We start from the raw sequence: 22,463 nt of genomic DNA on the forward strand, positions 1-22,463 counted from the left end.
CTTTGTAATGGCTTCATCATTTTTTACGGGCAGACATGTGTACATTTTACTACGAATACTGTAACACTAACGACAATAATAATACTGTGTTCCTAGAATTTCGGATAAAATTGAGTGTTTTGTCGTAATCAATAAAGAAACGAGTTTATTCATTAATAAAATATAAAAACATGTTATCAAAACAGAATAGAATTTGAGAGTTTATTTTTAATTAACATTTATTCATAAATTTCTTAAATGACATCATCGAATTTCTTTGAAATAAATAGATGTGTATAATGTTCTGTAATCACTAGTGTGTTACAAAATAATGGAAGGGATACATTACGCAGGTTCATTATAAAATTTATTTTAAAATATTTTTAAACCACATATGAAAAAGTATGCCATATTATAAAATTTAAACTAGCGTTACTTGCCAAACTTTTATTAGAACGTTATTATTATTATTATTTTATTGTAACAAACCAACTAACAATGATAATTTTTTTTACAAAACTCAACACATTTTATTAAATACTAGCTCTATTTCATATCGAAAAGGTGATGGCGGTAACAAGAGTTGATAATGTCATTTAATCTTTAAACCCGTTGTTAGGTCATTTAACATGTCATTAAGTTTGGTTATATCTCCATAATGTATAACATCTGTGTTAAAAGGTGTTTTTTATAAAATCAGGTCTGAAGTATTCGGTATATGTATGGGCATTTTTATATTTTATCAGTCGAAATTTACCTGTTTACTGTTGGTAATGATAACAAAAGTCAAATTAGCACCGCATTACGTACATATAGTGCTGACACTATTTTTTAAATAACCGTATTACACGCGCTAAGTAATCACGCATTTAGTGAAATGAATAATTAATGAAGTTGTTATCTTTCCTGACATTATATTAGTTCAATTCACTTTTACTATAAAAGTCATTTAATTAAGAGTTGTTTTTCCAATAAACTATTATTACCGTCTAATTAACTGATTATTACAGTGTAATAAATGCACGCGCGCAATTTGAAACGCAATTAAATTGTCTAATATCATTATCCTCCGTCTAATACTTACATGGATAATAACATTTTAAAATTCATTACGTCCATTTTTGTTATTTATACTGTTATTTGCTTAGAGCAACAACATTTCCTGACGTTTTATTAATACCCTTTCAACATGACAGATTACCACGAAATACCCACAGTAATAATACTCATTTTATTGAATATTTTTTCAAAAAGAATCGAAATGTTATTCTTAACAACAATCATTAATCCAACCATTACGATGCATCCTGCAAGCAAGTTTTTATTTCGTTGCACTCATCTAAAATAATTATTTGCGTCAACTTCAGCTGCTTCTTCTCGACAAAAACGTTGCAACATTTAATTTTTTGCTTGTGTCCAATTGTCTTGTTGCCCCGTCTAATTTGTATACCCCATATGGAGGAAATATAAAAACACGTTTCATTTAATTAAACCCTGAAACATTAGCAGTTGTTCTAGTATAATATTACGTGTTTGTGAGCGTATTCTACCTGGTACTTCCACTTATAAATGTCCCCACATGTTGCACTATAGTTTCGCAATTATCTCAGACCAGTCTAAATATACGAGGTCTTTACATTCGGGGCTCTGGCAGCTCCACATTTATACAAAATTTATAGACGAACCGCACACTCGCAGAATACGCCTTTTTTCCTACCACCTACGGTCCGAATAAACAGTTACTTGTGCATTCTCATTATAAAAAACACATTTAAAAATACTTATTTCTTTCAATGATACTAATTTTAAGTCGCATTTAAGGCGGTATGTTATGTCTCATTTTTTTTTGGCTGTCAGCTGTTTATCGGACATAAAGTACACAAAGATTACATAAGGTATTTACTTAGCTCCTAGAGTGTGAAAAAGTAGCCCTTATTTTCATCTATTTAGGGTCGGCTGCGCCTGTTAACTCACCTAACTTATTAAACATTCGTTACTCCTTTTTCAGACATATGTTCAGTCACAAATTCGCCACGTCTTTTTGGTTTCAATCCAAATAAACATCTAGTAATTATGCCCGATTTATGACGGGGTGCAATTAATTAAGTGTGCCTGCATGACCTGCATGCATTTTTAAGCGTAATTAAGTATTAATTTTCGTTCCTCTCGCAGCAAAACGATCGGTATTAAGATAATGTCAAAAATTAATTAAAAATAAATGTAGTTAACACCCCACAGAAGCCGAAGGTATGCACTTAATTGGCGAATCATAAACGCCACTTTTAATTGGCTGTAACAATAAACTAATTGGATAATTTAAATTCTAATAGGAAATTTGATGACTGCAACGGAAATGTAGAAGCGTGGATGGCAAATTTTACACCAGATTTGGTGAGAAAAATACATTGCCAAATCTATTGCAAAGTTTACGGTTGATGTGTGTTGACGTATTTGAATCTGTTATTATTTGTTTATACTTTGCAGATCATTGTATGCAAATTAAAAGATGTAGTAGTACCTGTCTTCTATTAAAATACCTTCATTATGTTGTAGGTTCACCATACTTATGCAAATTTTTAACAAGATCAAGTCTTATGTTCATACCTTTTATTTTCTAGCCGACAAGCACTCGTAATTTACATTCGCTGGAAAATGACTGGTACGAAGTGTGTTATTTTTGTTATTGCTGAAGAAACTTGTAGGCCTAAAATTATGCCTTTTCTGCTACGTGGTGCGTACTCAAAGTACACACATGAGTAATGTAGATTTAAGGAATATTTTTATTTTGTAGAAAGTAGCGTAATTATGGTTAGGTGACATGATGACAAAATTATTGAATAGTTACGTGAAAGTTTACTGTGGTCTATAATTTTATAAAATATATTTGTTTAAGTAAAATAATTGTTGGTCTAAGTTTGAGTTCGAAAATTATATATGAAAAAAATCTGTAATAACAGCACATACCTAACTAACTGTTTTTTACTTCCAGAACGTAAACGAAGGAAATATTGTAATCGAGTCCGTCGGCCGACTCTCTACTTTTACGTTTACTCGACTTTTCATGTCTGTCTGTCCGTCTATCTGTCCATCTGTGTGTCCGTCTGTCTGTCTGTCTGTTTGTCTGTCGGTCCATCTGTCTGTCTAGTGTCTATATCCATTTTTATTAGATACATAATCTCCGAAACTGCTGGACCGATTGTTGTAAATTTTTTTATGTTATATTAGAAATGTCATGTATATGGCTAAATGCTAACCAAAATTTTGATAATCATCCCCACCAACAATTTGATGACGTCATTTCAAAGAATTCTATGTTTATTTGATTTAACTGTCATACAACAATATACTCCTATACGTATGATGTACGAATCCGCTTTGAGTTTTGTCCCTAACCGTTCAAATTTTCGCAAAAACATAATGCACGGTGTCAGACCAGTTTACCATTAGCGTAAAACATCCCGATCGTGGTTTAGTTGATACAAGTGAGGAATTCGGATCAGATGTCCCGGGTTCGATGCCAACTTGTCATTTGTTTTTTTCTTTTTTTTTCTCTCTTTGTCTTGCATTGTTTATTATCTACCTTTATGACGTCATAACAATTTTTTTTCAAATTAAGAACGAGTCACCCCATTTTCTCCAAAACCTGACAATAGGCACGCCTTTGTATAATAAAGATAAAATAATAATTACAAAATTCAGAACATTTTGTTCGATTGTGGTTTAGTTCATAATAATTTTAGTCCTCTGTTTTGAGAAGACAAACTCATTTAAATCAAACTAATTTCTACGTGTGATACTTTTTATGTATAAACAGAAGTATACACTTGGGCTTTAGATTGCTATTACCTAGTGCTGAAGTTTATTTTATCCCGTTAGTTAAGTGCTTTAAATATACTTTACATTGCCCGTACGGCGCAGGGACTGCGGGAATGTTATTTAAACCGCTGGCTTTTACTTTACAAAGGTTATTTTAAAATAAAACTGTAAAATGAAATTTTATATATATATTTTTAAAAAACTGGATTTGTCGGATTATACTTCAAGAGCGAGGGAAGTTTTGTCGAAATATATAAATAAATTCTGTGTAAAAAAAATATGGAAGCACTCACTAAAAACATTAACATACATAATGTATATGTTTCCAGCACGGTGGTTTCCAGTGAGTGTTTCCATAAAAATGTTTTTTGATGAAGTCATCACATTTTAGCAAGGACAGGTATATCAATTTGAATAGGTGCAGTGTAATACTAGTAGTAACAGTATTGTATCCTCAAATTTTCGGGAAAATGGGATAGGTCATACAACATGTCACCTCATTAATAAATTTTTTTGGATTATCTTGTCTAAGCAATTCTAAAAATGATGGGGATATTTAGCCAAATTTTGGTTAGCCTTTTACCAGTTCTACAGACGCATGTGGTCTTTGTCATGCGTCCTTGGGCATTTAGTGCAGTTCAAATCTGAGAGGCGGCACGTTTACATGACCTACTGCGACACTATAATCATTTATAGAAACCCTGTATATGTCATTGACTGTTGTATAATTTAATATTGTCTAAATGTGGTATAGTTCAATGAATACAAATTTTTATTTGTAAATTTTCCTTTGATTTGTAGTTGTAAATTGAATAATTATATTGACGGTATATGATTAATATCACGGTAAAGTAATAACGTCATTTTCATGTAAAATAAATAAATTATATATAGTTTATTTTTTAATTTTATCTGAAAAACTACTTAATAAATTTCTTTGAAATTGTGTTACTACTACATTGACTTACAATTAACAACATTTTATTTATTTATTTCCTCCAAAAACTGACAAAAAATTGGGCATGGTTTCTACTACATGAGTTTCTTAAAATTGTGTGTGATATTTGAAGATAATACTGTTTGAAATTAGAATTGTAGTGTTCAGGAACAGAATAAAGAAAAAACTTTTAGAATTTGTTTCCAAAAAACACTAAAGTTTGTTTGGGTGAGAATAGAATATCTCTACTACTTATTTTAAAATCTTTCCAGGTTCAAGCAACATGTCGCGGCTCGACTGAATAAATTTTAGATCATTTTTTTTCTTGGGCAAATTTTTCCACTAACATTCTTTACAAATATTTAAGGAAAATAGTGAACAGAGCAGACAAGTTTCCTTTATTTTTTTAATAAATTGGTTAAAAACCATTTCGACCTGAACTCCACATCCTGTCAGGATTTACAAAAATGTAATAACAATAATTTTATTATGCTAACGAAGGTTAAGGTAGCGACACCGCTCCATTCAATTCGTAATTACACAGGATTATAGACCTGAAGTTATAAATATAAATCACCTTTAGCAATAAGAGCTTAGTGAATCTTCCCGAACACAATCAATCACCGGATTACAGCTAATAAAAACATTTCTCGTTGCAGTGACTGTTGGCGCCTACCCCTTGCAATTCCGAGCCATCTGCCGCCCGATGCATATTTTTCATCCCAGATTTGATTCCTGTCTTTTATCTTTCAGTTTCATTTTTCGACCCTGAAAATGTTTCTTATGTGTATTCAGCCATCGTGCCAGGATTCTTATGATCGGCATATGACGCATTAAGAGGCTGTACGCGAGACCTCATCTACTATGCAAATGTCTTCCAAGAAGTTGGCCCTACTACGGCTACGACAGCTGGCCACTATGAAGTATAAAGAGCAACCAACTTCTGGAGTAGTTGAGTCCTTCTTCCTTCCTTGCTTAATTAAATATTGCAGACCCTCTTTCCAACTTATTTGAAAGGATTTCGCTGTAGAGTCTTCAATCAAATGAGGATGGAGCTGGTCGCATCAAAACGACTATGAAATAAGAAAAAAGACGAAAATAGGTAACAATGTGAGAAGGTAAACCAGAACCAGTCAATTAAATTATCGAAAATTTGTATTTTGTGATATAATTATCTAGACGGCATTCCTCTTTAACGATTTAAAACACATTAGACGCCGGAAATTGTTTTCTTTCATTTTTTACCTGAAAAATATCGAGCATATTCTATTCTTGGGGGATTTTAAACAGCGACAGGTCTTTGTTACTCGACAGGAATTATCAGTAGGTATCACTAGACATGTTCATTCTGATAAATAGTATGTGTAATCGTGCTGCAAGCTACACTCAAATTTATTTGTCAATTCTGAGCTTTAAGATACACGATTTTTTTTATACATATGTAGACATGTGCGGAAAAATTATGCAATAATTATAAAATCGTTAAAAGATCTCTGAATGTGGGGGTGAGTGCTTCCAACATCTGTTAAAGAGGTCGGGTGGACATTGGTCATTACTTAAAAATATCATACGAGTGGAAAGGGGTAGTCGTAAGTTTGCACTAACTACAGCATGCTGAGCAACCGCAGTTCTCGTTTATACTTCCGGGTCACGAGCGACCAGTGGCGGGTAGAGAAAATTATAATACAGGAAATTATTAGATCCTTCCTCTAAAGTTTCGTGTTTTTCATATTTTGCTAAATTGGTAGCGGTGTGTACTCTAATATACGGCAATAATAAACTTAAGTATTGACCACTTCTTTGTAGACAAATAAATTATTTATTTTATAACATGCGAGTATGATATTAACAGGAGCACTTTTCTATTTTTTTTTTTAAGTATACAGCCCCACGTCCTGTTCAAACTATAATTTTCTTTCAGTTTCTGTAATATGTCTGTTACTGGTGATTTTATTTCACTAGTTCCACTGATTCATTTCGGCAATCTTTAGAAGCATATATTATTAAAGAAAAAAAATTATGTGACAAATGAACGAGATTTTGAACTAACTTCATTTTCTCGTACGTTTACTAACAGTTTTGTTTCTTGAAGTATTTTGATGAATATCACAACATTTTTGATTTTTCCCATTTTACACATCTCGATGAAAAATGCGAAAATAGAGCTTTTTCGGTCTTATTTTGGTCTCCTGGTGATCACCTCTGAAATTTCGAAATCAATTGATGTTAAATACATGTAACAATTTTAAAATTACCATGTGGCTAACAAAATTTTGTTTATTCACATTTTTTAAATTCCAAAGTTGCCACGTTATTTCAGTTCTCAAAGGTTCACAAGAAAGTCCCTATAATGAAGGAATTTTGAGGAAAGATAAATAGAGGCAGGTGCTTAGTTGTAGGATAAAATATCAAATTTTAATATACAGACCGTTTTAAAACGTTACAAGTTTGAAATATTGATGTTTCCGTTTTTAAAATAGAACACCCTGTATTTTCTTGCTGCATTTTACTCTATTTATTGTTTCCTTTCTTTCAAAATGTCACCGTATTTCTTAAAAAAGTAAAAAATCGCAATAATTATGAATTTCAAATATAAAAATCCAGGGTGTTCTATTTGAAAAAACTGAAATATAGATATTTGCAAGTGCAAATAATTTCATTTTTATTGTAAACACTCTGTATATTAAAACTGCATTTTATTTATATGTATATACCACAAGAACGCGCATACCTTTCTTTATCTTTCAACAAAATATTGTAACAACGATTTTAAAAATAACCTTATTAGGATTTTTTTTGTCAACTCTTTCAGTAAAAAAATTCAAGAAAATTAGAATACCGTGGCAACGCCGCATCGTAATTTTAAAAAGAGACTGTATTTATTATAAGGCCTAAGAACAGATAAATCAGAATTTGCAAAAATATATACGGTATTCCATTTGAAAAAATTACACCAAAAACAGGAATACTCTGTATAGCTGAACTGAAAAGAATTTTAGTGTATGTCCCCCTAAGAAACGTATAATTTTAATTCTTGACATTTTTTTCCATTTTCAATAATTATTATTTCATTAATTAATGAAGAGAGCGAACTTAGTGACTCTCCCTGTATATTTATTTTTAAATGCTTACAAGGGTCGTTTAAAAAAATGAAGTTTGAACCGATTGTCTTAGAGACACAGGAAGGCTCAACATATTTATTATTATAGAAAATTGTTCAACAAATTTTTACTGTAAAATGCTGTTCGGGACGTATCCGTTATGTGTTCAAGTTCTGTTATTTTGTTTTCTTCTATCTTCTATATTCTGACTGAACTATTCTTAATTATAATATGTTGTCTTAAGACTAACAATACCCTATTTTGATATAAAAATATTATGTATCTTATTTCTCTTTGAAAGTATGGGAAATAAAAGACATGTATTTCGTGAATTAAAAAAAAAATACTTAGAAAGATCAAAAAATTTTACCAGTGCCTTTTGATGTTTCATCCAAAACTTATCCTTCCTTCTCTTAACGTCTATATTTATAAACATAACCTGCTGAACTTTGGAATGTCTGTATATATCGCAGAATTTTCAAAATTTAATTTAAGATCAAGAAAAAGGCTTCAAAAATACAACACGTTCTGCATCTTGAAAATCAAGTGAGTTTTCGTAAAATAAATTTTGTTTTGTTGTGAAATTTTTTATATTATAGTTTCGAGCCAATCCAGCACTAGGTAATGTCTTTTTATGATAGACAGTGGATATTAATTTGTGGATATTACGAAGCAATGTTTAACATGTTAGTAATGAAACATCTTTAAATTCCCATAGCAAACTCAAAACAAAAAGCTGTTTGAATTTTTCTAAAAAGATTTAAAAAACAATAAACGAAAATGTAATTGTTTATGTTATTAATTTTCACATTCAGTGTTTCTTGAAATAACAAAATTTCTTTGAAATACATACATAAGACGTCTGCCACGAGTTCTGAATATTTCAGTATCATTTAAACGTCAGTAACTCATTGGAAACAGAAAATGCAAACATTCTTTCGATAATATATCACGACTGTAAATATTTTACGATAAATGAAAAAAAAATGTAACTTCTTAAATTTTTTAAATAACTATTAACTCCAAAGTGTTTCAGGTTCCGATTTTTGAGTACGGCATATTTAGATCGAATAAATGATGTAATAAATTAATAAAACCCATATTTAACTTCTAAAATATTTCTTGAATATACATATCTGTATAACAGTCTTCATTAAATAGGTAATGTATTTAACCGTTTATTTTCATGAATAAAAACGTTAGATTTTATGCAATAGAGTTTTAATTTTCTAGAAATTTGAAATTGACTTTTGATTTAAAAACTAGTTGGAACAACTGTAGCACCAGAATTTTATATGAATGTTAGGAAGGCGCTAATCAAAATGAATATACCCCTATATGTGTTATTTATGAATCTGTTTTGAAGTTTTACCCTAGAGGTCCAGATTTTTCCAAAAGAAATCCAAATTAGGAATATAAAATAACATTTTGTAATAATGAAAAATAACGGTTTAATAGAATCATGATGAAGAATTGTCCTAATAACGCCAACGTCGCTGGTTCAATCTCTTTATTGTCACTTTTTTTCTTACTCTGTGACTGATATCATCTACATTTTTTACATTATACTAGGCGTTATCACAAAATAAATAAAATTTCGCAAAATGAAATTTTATAATTTTTCGAAAAAGCTGTATTTTTAGCTGGTTTTTAGGAGCGAGGCAAGCTTTGGCCATTTTTTTTAAACTATAGAATTTATTATAAAACGAATAAAATTTCCGAAAATCAAACTTTCTAATCTGAAGGGTGACGGAAGTTTTGTCTAAATAACTCTAGACTAGAAATGAATTTACAAATCACAAAATTTCCACCTTATAAAAAAATTGACTTATTCATAAAAATATAAATCTATTAATTATTGTTAACGTTAGAGAATATAAAATTTCTTATCTGAAAGTCAATTTTCTCTGTAATTTTCAATCAATGTTTTGTGATGAAATATAGCAAAATAAATAGTGACAAACATATACTTACACAAAATAATGCCATAATTGTTTTAATAAAGCAAACAATATAATTCACAAAAAATGAAGCTTCTGGTTTACCGTTTAGCTTAAAAATTTAACATTTAAAACAACGTTATTCTTAAACTTGCGATAAACTACTGCCCAAATAGATTCTTAGTAACTAAATGAATGCCTCTTTCATTCAGAACTAATTACCAAGTTAATGTAAACAGTATTCCTAAGAACCCTGTACGGTAGACAAATCTAAGAATAACAGTCCTCCCTGGGGACGGCCGAAATGAAAAATGAGCCTGACGAGTAGACACTGGTGGTCAAAGCGTGTCCAACACATGCAGCAAGTGCGGGAATATTAATGTCTTGGACTACCGCGTTCTTACCACCCTTCCGCAGGCCCTGACCAGGACATAGATCATGCATTCACCCTCCAGACTCCAAGTTGGTGCGGCCCGATTTTATTGCTTAACCAAATATAAATTAAATTAACTACTGCTTCAGTAAGCAATTAAGAATTAAGGGAGTTTAGCGCGCGGAATAAAAAGCGATTTAGGTGACTTTTATTTTGAATGCAGCGGCCGAAATATAAATCACCCATAATTTTGCGGTGACGACGCAAATACTATTTTTGTTTGTTTCGCTTCCGCTTTTATTTACATATTTTCTGATTCGATTAAAGCAACGTTTTCTAGATCTTGCGGGGAACGTAAGTCGTTATTTGAAGACGATGAATGTACACATGGTTCCCACACTTCGAGCCTACTTTAACCCACTTGTTCTCACGTCATTTGACATTTAGTGATGTTGCGTTGTCCTGAAAGTTTCAAGGAAGGGAAGCTAAATGAACAACGAAGAATGATTATTTTATGTCTAATAGTAAATTTCAGATTTTTTTTAATAGCTGACGTTTTCGGCGATGATGTAAAACCCATATACCTACCTGTCAAAAATAGGAAACATACTAAATAAGTATAACTTTACATAAAATTTTGTTTGTTTCATTTGCATAATTGCTTCGTTAAACCTGCAAAAACATATTAAGTCATACTACATTACGAAAAATTCTAGGTCTGATACTGGAAAACAGATGTGTTTGATATTTTTGGGGTAACATTGACGATCAGGCAGGTAGGTACATACTATGTTAAATATTGCAGCTGTAGTTTCATACGAAACTGATTTTTCTATTTACCCAGTTATTTCAACGTTTCTAATGGAACACAGATTTTCTTTCCAAATTTTAAAGAAGGTATGATCTATAAGATCTCTAAGGAAAAGCAGAATAATTTTAGTTTTAATTTAAAATGATATACTTCGACAAATACTTACAGCTGATGACTGCTTTTAAAACGTCTTTGTTATGAAACTCATTCATTGCTTGTTCGTAATTAATTAAATACAACTTAAAACTGTTAAAAAAAACGTAATACTATACTGTAAATCAACAAAGACCCGTTTGTGGTGTACCTACTTAAATTTGTATTAGAAAAATTAGTTCTTCCAAAATATAATTCAGAATTTTAGTGTAGATTTAGGGCTGTTGCTACACTAAAATCAGTAAGAAATAAGCACCAACTGGTATAAGAATCAATGGTCAAACAACAATTGGTGGCGTTTACGGAAAAAACTAACTTGTGTTGTTTGAGAATTTTATATATGTACTTACAATCGGTCAATCGTAGTCATAATACCTGATTAAAAGTTAACCTAAAATTATAAATTTATTGTACCGACTTCAGATTTTTCTTCTAGGGTGTCACTAAGCGCGCTGTCGTCATATCTCGATAATTATTAGAAATAGAAGAAAAATTCAAAGACCAAAGTTGAACGATTCTCTGAGAACTATGGTTTGAAATTAAGTAGGTATTTGTAAATATGCAGAGTGATATAGTTTTAAGGCATAAATCTCAAGTTTTTTTTAACGAAACACCCTATATGATTTAGACGTTTTCCGGTTACTTTTGAAATTCCGATCCGACGTTGCCACGTTATTCCAATTTTCTTGAATTTTTTTAGCAATGGAAGGGTTCACAATAAAACGCAACTGAGTTATTTTGAAGTCTGCCTTACAATATTTTGTGGAAAGATAATTAAGGGTAGGTACGCGCTTTGTTGTGGTATCAAATAAATCAGATTTTAAAATACCGAGTGTTTATAAAAATTCTAAAACTTTACAATCTTAAAATACGGATATTTCAGTTTTTTTAAGTGGAACATCCTGTATTTTGTCACTATATCTAACTCAACTTTAAATACACAAAATACTCAACAAAAAGAAAGAGAAAAAGACTAGAATAAGATGCGGTAATAAAATACATTATGTTCTACTTGAAAAAATTGAAATATCGAATTTGAAAAATAATGATTAAAACGTTTTTTTATAAATACCTACTCTATATATGAAAATTTAATATCATTTAAACCACAACAAATCGCGTACCCGTCTTTATCTCTCAAAATACTGCAGACAGACTTGAAAAATAACCCTACTCTAATTTTTTTGTGAACACTTCTATTACTAAAAATTTCAAGAAAATTGGAATAACGTGGCAACATCACATCATAATGTCAAAAACAAACTATCGTTATAAGGCCTGAGAAACGGTCAATCAAACTATGTAAATATATATAGGGTGTTTTATTTTAAAAAATGAAGTTTTGTGTTACACCTTAAAAACAGAAAGTTCTGGGTAGTTAAAAATAATTTTACAGTATAGCCCTCAAAGCCCCATAGATCTGTGTTTTCTAACTTTTATTTCTAGTTCTAATAATTAACAAAATATGGAAGAATTGATTTACCCTGTGTATATAACTATTAATGTTATTGATTCCAATTTACACTTCTAAAACTAATTTTTGTAAGACTTTATTATTATTGTCGTTTAACTTTTCTTGTCTATTTTTTTACTCTTGATGCTCTTTGTACTATATTGAACTCTTCTTTTTAACTTTTACTGGGTTCCTATAGGTACCTGCAATTCAATTTACGTCCTGTTAAGGTTTCCAGAATACCGCAAAAAACTAGCACCATAAAGAGTGATAAATCAGAAGATCAGCAAGACGAAACGAAACGTTTACTGAAGGAACTCTTAAAACGAGATAACAAACATACGTAAAGATAACAAAGATCTAATCAAGAAATAAATGAGTTGCAAAAAGAGAATAATATATATTTTAAAGAAGGAATTAGTTGAAACAAAGGGAAAACACAGGCAAATAGAGAAAAGCTTAGAGTATTATGAGAAAGGATAAAAAAAGAATAATGAATAAAAGTAAATACTAATAATGAAACAAATCTCAAACATGACCTAAAAAATCTCATTAAACAACCTTGACAAGAAGAAATTAAAATAGAATATGCGGAGAAAATTGCTTAGCCAAGATGTTTAACAGAGGAGACAAAGACAGAATAATGGGAAAAAAGAGAAATTTGAGATTTGAGGAGATAACTGATACAAGTAAAATATTCCAGAATCGCAGGACTCCATTGAAGAGAGTCTTCAAAACTCACAGTAGATGAAGATGCATGGAGGTGGGATAAGGATGGCAAAATAGATAAAGAAGCACCCCAAAAAACAAATAGCATTCCATGGACTGAAGACAATAACTATAGGGGAAAAAAAGACCGCAGCAAAGCAAAAAGTTTATGAGAAGGAGAAAAGAAAGTGTAAATAATAATAGAAATAAGATAAATAGAATAACTGTAGAAGAGCTTAAAACAGAGGTTAAAACACATTAACGAAGATGAAGCTGTGAAATCCGCTAACAATAATAAGGAGTAGTTTGATGAAGAATGCAAAGCTATGAATAACCGACCGAAATGGGGCTAAAAAGAAAATATTAATAAAGAATCCGACCATGGGTGTTGTGCCCCGGTCATAAAAACCTGTAGGTTGTCCTAATCCCACTGGACAGTTGTGCACAAACTACCTGAAAGGTAAGGGACAGTTGCGCGCAGCGGTCAAAAAAAATTTCCATATAATTTTAGGTTAATATCGTAAGCAGTTTTTGCGTGTCGCAGTCAGAATTGCCAACTGGCGAACAATTGCAAATAATTTTCTTACTAGCGAATTCTGCGGGGATGCTTTTAAATGCCGAATAAAGATATTTATCTCAATTATTAATTCGATCACAATTCACCGTGGATTAACTTATGTAATATAATATTTTAATTTTTGCAAATCTATAAGAACAAAAGTAGATCTGCTGATTTTCTTATCCCTGTACTACTAAACTTACTCTGAAACTCATGGAGCTCTAAGCAGGACGTTTCTTATCAGCTAGGTACCTGTAGAAAATGACAATCTTTATAATAATCTATTTGCGGGCAAGTATTGGGGATGAGAGCTGCTACATGGGGTACCCATACTAACCGTGGTGCGCAAGTGACCAACACCCGAAAATATAAACAAGCCTCTTGATTTAAGAAGAAAATTCTCAAAGGTCTGTAGAAAGGAGAAAATTAAATATTCATATCAAAAGATTAAAAAGACTTCAAAAATTAATATTTTGCAAAGACAAAGTAAACTTAGTGGAAGGAGCTAAAGAAATGGAGAACCGGAAAGATATGCTCAAAGAAATATACGACAGAATCCTTGGAGGAAGTTATGAGTGACTCGAAAATTTAAGAATACCGCTGAAATTGATTCGATAGACAAAAATCACACTTGGGAACACGGAAAGTAAAATAATCATGAATAGGCAAAAATAAAAAATGGTCAACATTTAAAGTCAAAAGGGGGTGCTATTGCTATTCAACATAGTACTAAAATTCACAGACGAGGAATATTAATTAACCTGAATCGCCAAGGTTTAGCGTTCGTAGACGACCTGCCTTTTGTAACAATAACAAAGAAAGAATTCAAGGATATAACCAGAAGGTTAAAAGCTACATAAGAATGGAAGTAGAAATTAATGAAGAAAATTCTAAATATATATGATGCTGAGGTCTGGTGAAAGAACAGGAGAAGAAAAAATAGTATACACAACTGTTTAAAACAGTCATCTAAGAGACCAAAGAACAAAAATTAGGGATGTGGGAAAGAAAAATCTCACGAAGAATATGTGGGAAAATAAAAATAGGAGAGGTTTGGCTATAGACCCACGATTTTAGATCAAATTAAATCACAAAAAATTAGATGGTCAAGACTACTACACTAGCCGCGAAGAAAATCCTGAAAGTGGAGATAGGTGGAAAGAAAAGAAAAGAAAAGAAAGGCCAAGAAAAAAGTGGATACATGCAGTAGAAGAAGATTTAGATAAGTGAATATTAAAGTCTGGAAGAGAAAAACTGCAAACAAGAAGAAATAATGGAGAAAAATTGCCAAACAAGTCTACAATGCCTGTAGATCTACAATATATGTATTAGGAATATACTGTAAATGGTATTACGCTAACCAAAATTTGTCTGATCAACTCCACCAACGATTTGATGAGTTTATTTAAAAATTTTGCATGGTAAACACTATTTAAATTTTGTAAAATGATATATTCCTGTTCCTATGGTTTATGAATCTGTCGATTTTTTTCCTTAAGCATCCACATTTTTACAAAAAAATAATTGTATAACCATTACGGAGCAACCACTCAGTAGCTTCTTTTTTCATATATTGTGACTAAAACTACGCATATTTTTTTTCTAAAAAACTTGATTTGTTTTTGTTTGATTGTAGGTACTTCAGAGGTGATGGAAATTCTATCAAATAACATGAGCCCAATTCTTAGAATAAATATTATTTATGAATTGACTAACCTCGAATAGGCTGGTTTCGTTATAAATAAAATTCTTTATTACTATTTTCTCCCAAAGTACAGCTAGTTGCATAACATTTTTTTAAATTAATTCTAATTTAGTTTTCCTACCTTGGCTGAAATAATTGTAACTGTAGGAACATAGTTTTTATGATCAGTTTTTCGTTCAACAATAAACTGGTTCACGTAATAACTTGAAAACTTTGTTACGCAACCCACCATAAATTCCGTCTTATTTGTCATGAAACAATAATGTTCTTTGAAAAAAATAGTGAAAGAAACGATAGCACCACTCATAAAACAGAAATCCAAAAGCGATAGTCGACAGTAAAAACAAGAAAGTTACTAACCTGGGATAGTAAATAATTTATTAATACTTAGATCTATATTTTTTATTAAAAAAAGACGCGCCTAGAAATATAAAACGCACAGACTATGAATCGAAACGAATATTTTTTGAAAAAAAATCTTAAACAAGACAAATTTATTTTTTAATATTACACATTTCTATCTTCAGTCACTTAGTTACATTTATTTGTCCTATTTATTTGTACGAATTCTAGTTTATTTGATTCTTCGACCAACTTTTAAGAACAAATCATTAATAGTTCTTAGAGTTCTGGTACTTACAACATTTAAATCTAAAATAAATGTCACTCCTGACTTGATTTAACAGATAAGAAACATTTTCCAATTTCTGTACCTACATACATTTTATATATAGATATTAATTTATTTCGTCTTTGCTAGATAGGTCTCAAGCAAATATTTTATTAGCAGATCATATTTGATGATTTGTTAATACAATATAATAAATTTTTTATCGTTCATTCGTCTCTGTCAGAGACGTTTTAAGATATTTAACACTAACACTACCTCTGAAAACCTGTAGCAGATATTTCTCTATTGACCGACTCCCTTCAAGAAATTGATGACGTCATTTAAAAATATTTTTATGCAAATCTAACTACGAATGTGCAGCAGAATATAATCCTTTACCTATGACTTAAAAATCCATTCCTTTTTTTATACAATATACTCCTAGTTCTACAAGAGTTGTTATAAAAAAAAAACAAAGTTTCAAACATCAAAAATTGTAATGCACTGGATAATATTATTATAACAAATATTAAAAGTAAAACAAAACGTTCCTAAAAGTGCTAAACAATAAAAATGAACAAAAATGAGAACTAACTATACAAACATTTAGAGCAATTTCACAGTGACTTAACTTTACCGAATGAGAGCATTTTTTTAGAAACTTCTTTACTATAATACCAATTTCTTGTTAGTTCAAATTAATTTATGAATTATTTATCGTAAGACCCTTCAAAACGCCGTGTGCTGGCTTATTTTCTTCGTTTTTGTTCATAAAGTCTTGAATCCAGCTTAAAATATATTAAATCAATTTGCAAACAAATTAATTACTCAAAAATAAAAAGAAACTAGTTTAAAAGACACACGACAAAAAACCTAAAACTTATTAAACTTCCAAGCCATGCTTTTACATAAATGACGAACTTTTCCGAAGATTAAATTAAGCAAAGCAATCTTAACATGCACGGAATAGAGACCTGGCGTCTAGCCGATATTTTTCTTCTTGACATACTTTATATACAGGCGTCAATTCAACTACCTGGCATCCCTCTAAATATTAATTTAAGTAAATGTTCCCGTCTTTGTTTTTCTTTTGCACCCAAATGAAAAGAACGAGCTTTGTAGTAAAATTCATTTTCGAACATCTATCGATCACCTGTACTAAGAACACGCCTACCTTTAAAAATATTATTTCCAAACCAACGGCTTGCTTTCGGAACGTTGCACCTAAAGGTATCTCTTACATCACTCGAGAGATTAACGTAATTTCCTTTTTTTCTATATGAATCGAAAATTGTGATTTTTGGCAGCACGTATTCACTGCGCTCTTTGAAAAAAAAAAGCATGTTCGTTTAGCAACTGAAAAAATACTCACATGAGGATGACAGTAACCGCAATTCCTTCTTCTTTCATATCTGTCAAATCAGTGCGTCGATCCATCATGTCCGTCCTCACATTACTGGGGCGCACGTTACACATCGAACTTAAAACATGCACAAAGCACAAAAGATTTATTAGAGCATTGTATTTACGTTTTTTTTTTCGTATGCTGACATTTGCTGCAGTTTGTCTGATCGATTGTGAGAAATCGTCATTGATCGTCGATACCAATCTAACGGTCGAAAATAAAAATCCGCGTTCACACAGAGGCAAAAATGCGCGTTGCAACAGTATTACAAAACGATACACATCCGTATGAATGACGGGGAATGACTGAACATCACTAATGCCAGTGCCATCATCAACTGCTAATTTAGAAACCCTTTTAAACGAATTATCCTCCGCTTCACTAATGTGCTTTTGTGTTGATGTAAGTCATAATATGTTCAACAGTAAAACAAAGCTAATATCAATATGTCCGAAGAAAAAACGAGCTGTTAATGAGTTCGCTACCTGTAGTCATCACGTTGAGGTTCATTTTACCTTGACAGTTTTCATAATTTCTGCATTATTCGTGGTTTGTGGATTTGGCCATTGAGCGATGGATGCAGAAAGTTTGGCTGAACAATTTACACAAAACTCATTTTCTAGTTTACTATCATTAGTCGTTTATGTATTTTTAAAATGATGTGTGCCACTGTCTGCGGATCTATCAGCACGTGTAGGTTTGTGAATGACAACTCAAAAATGTCTCCCAGTGAATTTCAGGCTGAAGTAAACACAGCTAAAATATACATTGAAGAAATTTTGAGGTCAGGTATTTACAAATACATATATTTTAAGTTCTTGTTTTTGATTCCGAAATATGTTACACGTGTTAGTTAGTAATTTATGATGGTAAAGTACTCCAAATTTGGATAAAGTGACCATTGAAGAAAAGGAGGTTTTGCTTGATTACAATTTTAGAATAAGTTAGATACTATGTATTAATTATTTTAGTTTATTTTTCCAACAATAACATAAAATACCTATAGTTTTTCACAAAAAAATTTTTTTGCCCAGAAATTTTAAAATTTGATTTTGTGATTTTTTTACGATAACCTCTAAGTTAATAAGTTAAAATAAACATATATGTGGACTGTAAAAGGTACACAATATTTTGTACATTTTAATAAACAGATAAATTTTAATTAACGATTTACTATTTACTTAATAATAAAATAACCTAAAAATATTGCAAGGTGTCAGACAATTCGCTTTTGCAATTTGTGTTAAATTGTAAAAAAAGTAACACAATTTTGATTTTTTTTTTTACAAAAATCTACGTGTGTATAGTAAAGAATAATGGCGGATTCATAAACCACAAGTATTGAAATAACTTATTTTATAAAAATTTGTGTAGCGTTTACTATGGAAAATAAAATAAAATTTCAAAACAATCATTCCAGTAGTTTCGAAGATTATCTTTCTAACAAAATCGACACAGACAGACAGCCAGAAACGGGCGCCTTATTTTACGTAGTCTAGCTTCTTGTTGTGAGCTCGGTAACTAGAAAAAAAAGGTTATATTCATTTTAGCTGGACAAAATATACCTCAGATAACCATGTGTTAAACATTTTTTTACTTGAATACGAAAAAAATTGCAAATGCTTCATTTTATTATTTTTTTTTTTTTAAAATATATGAGTTCCTGTTTACTTTACTACTTTATTAGACAACTAATCCTCGAAACGCGCGAATCGTCTACTTTAAAATTTTTGACGGGTTTATGTAATCATCGTAAATCATTAATCCAAATTTTGCTTTTCCTGTCTTTCATCTAATTTTGCTGGAACTCGAGGAATATAATATAACTAATGTTACATTCTGCCAAATGAAATATGTATTTGTTATATACAGGGTGCGTAATTAAGCGCACGGTCTTCGATATCTCGTTAATTATTAAAGAAAGAACGAAAGAAAGAAAGAAAAAAGGGCTAAAACTGTACAACTGTACAGTTTTTCGAGCAACATATATTAAAATTATTTTTTTTGCTAGACAGAGCGTTTTGTTTTTAAGGCATAACCCACAAATTAGTTTCTTTAAAAAAGCCTATGTATTTTTACATATTCTTATTAGTCTCACATGGTTCTACTTTTCTTGAATTGCTTCAACAATGTAAGGGTTCACAAAAAAATCGTCATAATGTTATTTTTAAGCGATAAAAAGAAGTTGGGGTATCATCAAATTTTTTATCAAACAATTTTAAAACACAATTTTCATATATCGATATTTATTTTTTTTTCAAACAGAACACTCTGTTTTTTAGTGTTATTGCATATTACTCTATTTGAATTATCTTTCTTTCAATATGTCGGTGTGTCTCTTTAAAAAGTACGAAATCGCAATAACTATCAATTTTAAATATAAAAAAAAAATTGGATTGACAGAACTTTCCTCGCCCCCAAAGCACAATAAAACAAATCCAGCTTTTTCGAAAAATTATAAAATTTGGTGATGAGTATTTTATTTATTTTTTTTATGAGAACCCTTATAAGTTAAAATAAAGATATTGTACTATAAGCGTTAAAGTAATTGTAAAGAATCATGCTGTGCGTATTTTTTAAATCAGTTTTCCCTTAACAAAATTTTGTTAATGAAGTCATCAGCATTTTTGCAAACAGAAGTATACCACTTTGGATGGGTGCAGTGTAATATCGATTATAACAGTGGTGTATTCCCAAATTTTCGGGAAAATCGAATCAGCCGTTCTAGATTTAATCAATAAAATAAATTGACTCATTCATTATTTTTTTACGAGTCTCTGTAAGAAGTTTAAACATTTTTAATGCAAGGATAAATCACAAGTAGAGACTTACCATATTTTGTACATTTTGGATAGCATTTATTCGACAAAATTTTGAGATGACGTTATCAATCTTTTGAAGGAGATAAACAAATATATTTTGATTGAAAATTTATCACATATGCGTAGGATAAGTTTAAAACGTCTGCAAGATTTCAAAGCATTCGGTTGTGCAGTTCTTAATTTAATCAATAAAATAAATTTACACTTTCATTAACGTTTGAGCCACCCTGTATAAGTAATTTCAAAAACTATGGGTGCGTTGAGAAACCACAAGTATACACTCATAATATTTTGCGTATTTCAGAGAGCAAAATTTTGAGATGACAAGATTTCAGAGCATTTTTAAAGTTATATTGCAAAATATAGATACAGTTTTGAATTTTTTCCAAAAATTCTGAGTGTCTAGGGTGAAAATTCGACACGGATTCACACACCATATGTGCAGGATTTTCTTATTTTATAAAATTTAAAACAACTTACTATTATAAATTTTGAAAATGACGTCATCCCATTGCTGGTGGGGATGATTAGCCAAATTTTAGTTAGCATTTAACCATCTACATGAGATTCCTAACATACATAACATACAAAATGTGGCAAAAATCGGTTCAGTAGTTTCGGAAATTATTTGTGTAACAAAAATGGATACAGACGCCAGACAGATAAACAGACCGACAGACAGACAGACGGAAACGGGGGATCACTTTTTTTCGTACTCTAGAGGTCATTACACGTCGAGAAATTATGAAACTGGCAAGAACAAAAAAACAGAATAAGATGCAGTAAAATACAGCGTGTTCTATTTGGACATCTTTAATATAGATATTTGAAAACTGTATAATAATTCAATTAATTTGTATAAAACACTCTTTATATTAAGATTCAATTTTATTTATAGCAGAACAAAACTCAAAGTTTTGTAACACATATTTAAAAAAATATATTGGGTTTTTTTATGAACCCTTCCACGGCTAAAATATTTCCAAAAATTGGAATAATGTGGAAATGTCACATCGAAATTTCAAAAATAAATGTTATTATAAAGCCCAAAAAGAGGTCAATCAGAATATGTGAAAATATACAATATAGGTACTTACAAATATGCTGTTCCATTAAAAACAAGTATCAACTTTAGTGTAAGTAATAATTAATGAGATATCGTGTCTCTCTATGTACGTACCTTTAACAAAAAAGTTGATGATGTACCTACTTGAGAAAAAAATTTGACAAATGTTATTTAGAAATGAAAGATCTTTCCTGCCTCCTGGAACACAATTAGACACCCAATTTGTTAAACAAGATTTTTTTTATGAAATGAGCAATTTTTTAGTACAGAAAAATATATCAATTTAGATAGAACAGTAGTAATATTATAACAGTACCTACTCCAGTAAAACAAATTCACTAATTTTTTTCGGAACCCCCTGTATAAGCAAATCAAAAAAATATGAAAACAACTGTTGATATTTTGCACATTTTAGGCAGGATTTTTCTAGCAAAATATGGACATGAATGGCGTCCCATTAAATTTTAAACAGTTGGTGTTGTAGCTTCGAGTTACATTCTAAAACGCTGTAAAATTTCTATTTTTTGCAAAAAGCTAAATGTATAATAGGTAAAAAATAAGAACAGATTAATAAACCACAAAAATATGAAAGTTCATTATTTCATAAAATTTAAACATAGCAAAAATTTGTGGTTTCAGGGTTTATTTCTATAATAAAATCGCCGACAGAAAACAGACGGCAGACATACGAGTACGAAAGTGGGCGATCTACTATTTCATACTCTAGAAGTTGTGATGAAATGTCGAGAAAACATGCACTTAGTCATTACTTCATTAGCTAAATGAATCCTGTTGAGTGTACCTAATACTTATTTAGTTTTGGTTCGATAAGTAAAAAAAGGTTTTAAAATATTTTGATCAAAAACATAATTAAAATAATTGCAATTCATATCAGTCTAAGAGATACTTTGTTAAATCTGCTTTTTTTAAATTTTTATAATACACTGATACTCACTTAATGCTTATAGATCATCTAAAAAAGTTACTGTTTTAACATCGGAAATACCTGCCATATATTAACGTGA

The sequence above is a fragment of the Zophobas morio genome, unplaced genomic scaffold (assembly GCF_036711695.1).
Source record: "Zophobas morio isolate AGI-343-1 ecotype UQ-CSIRO unplaced genomic scaffold, CSIRO_AGI_Zmor_V1 ptg000014l, whole genome shotgun sequence".
Taxonomy (NCBI): domain Eukaryota; kingdom Metazoa; phylum Arthropoda; class Insecta; order Coleoptera; family Tenebrionidae; genus Zophobas; species Zophobas morio.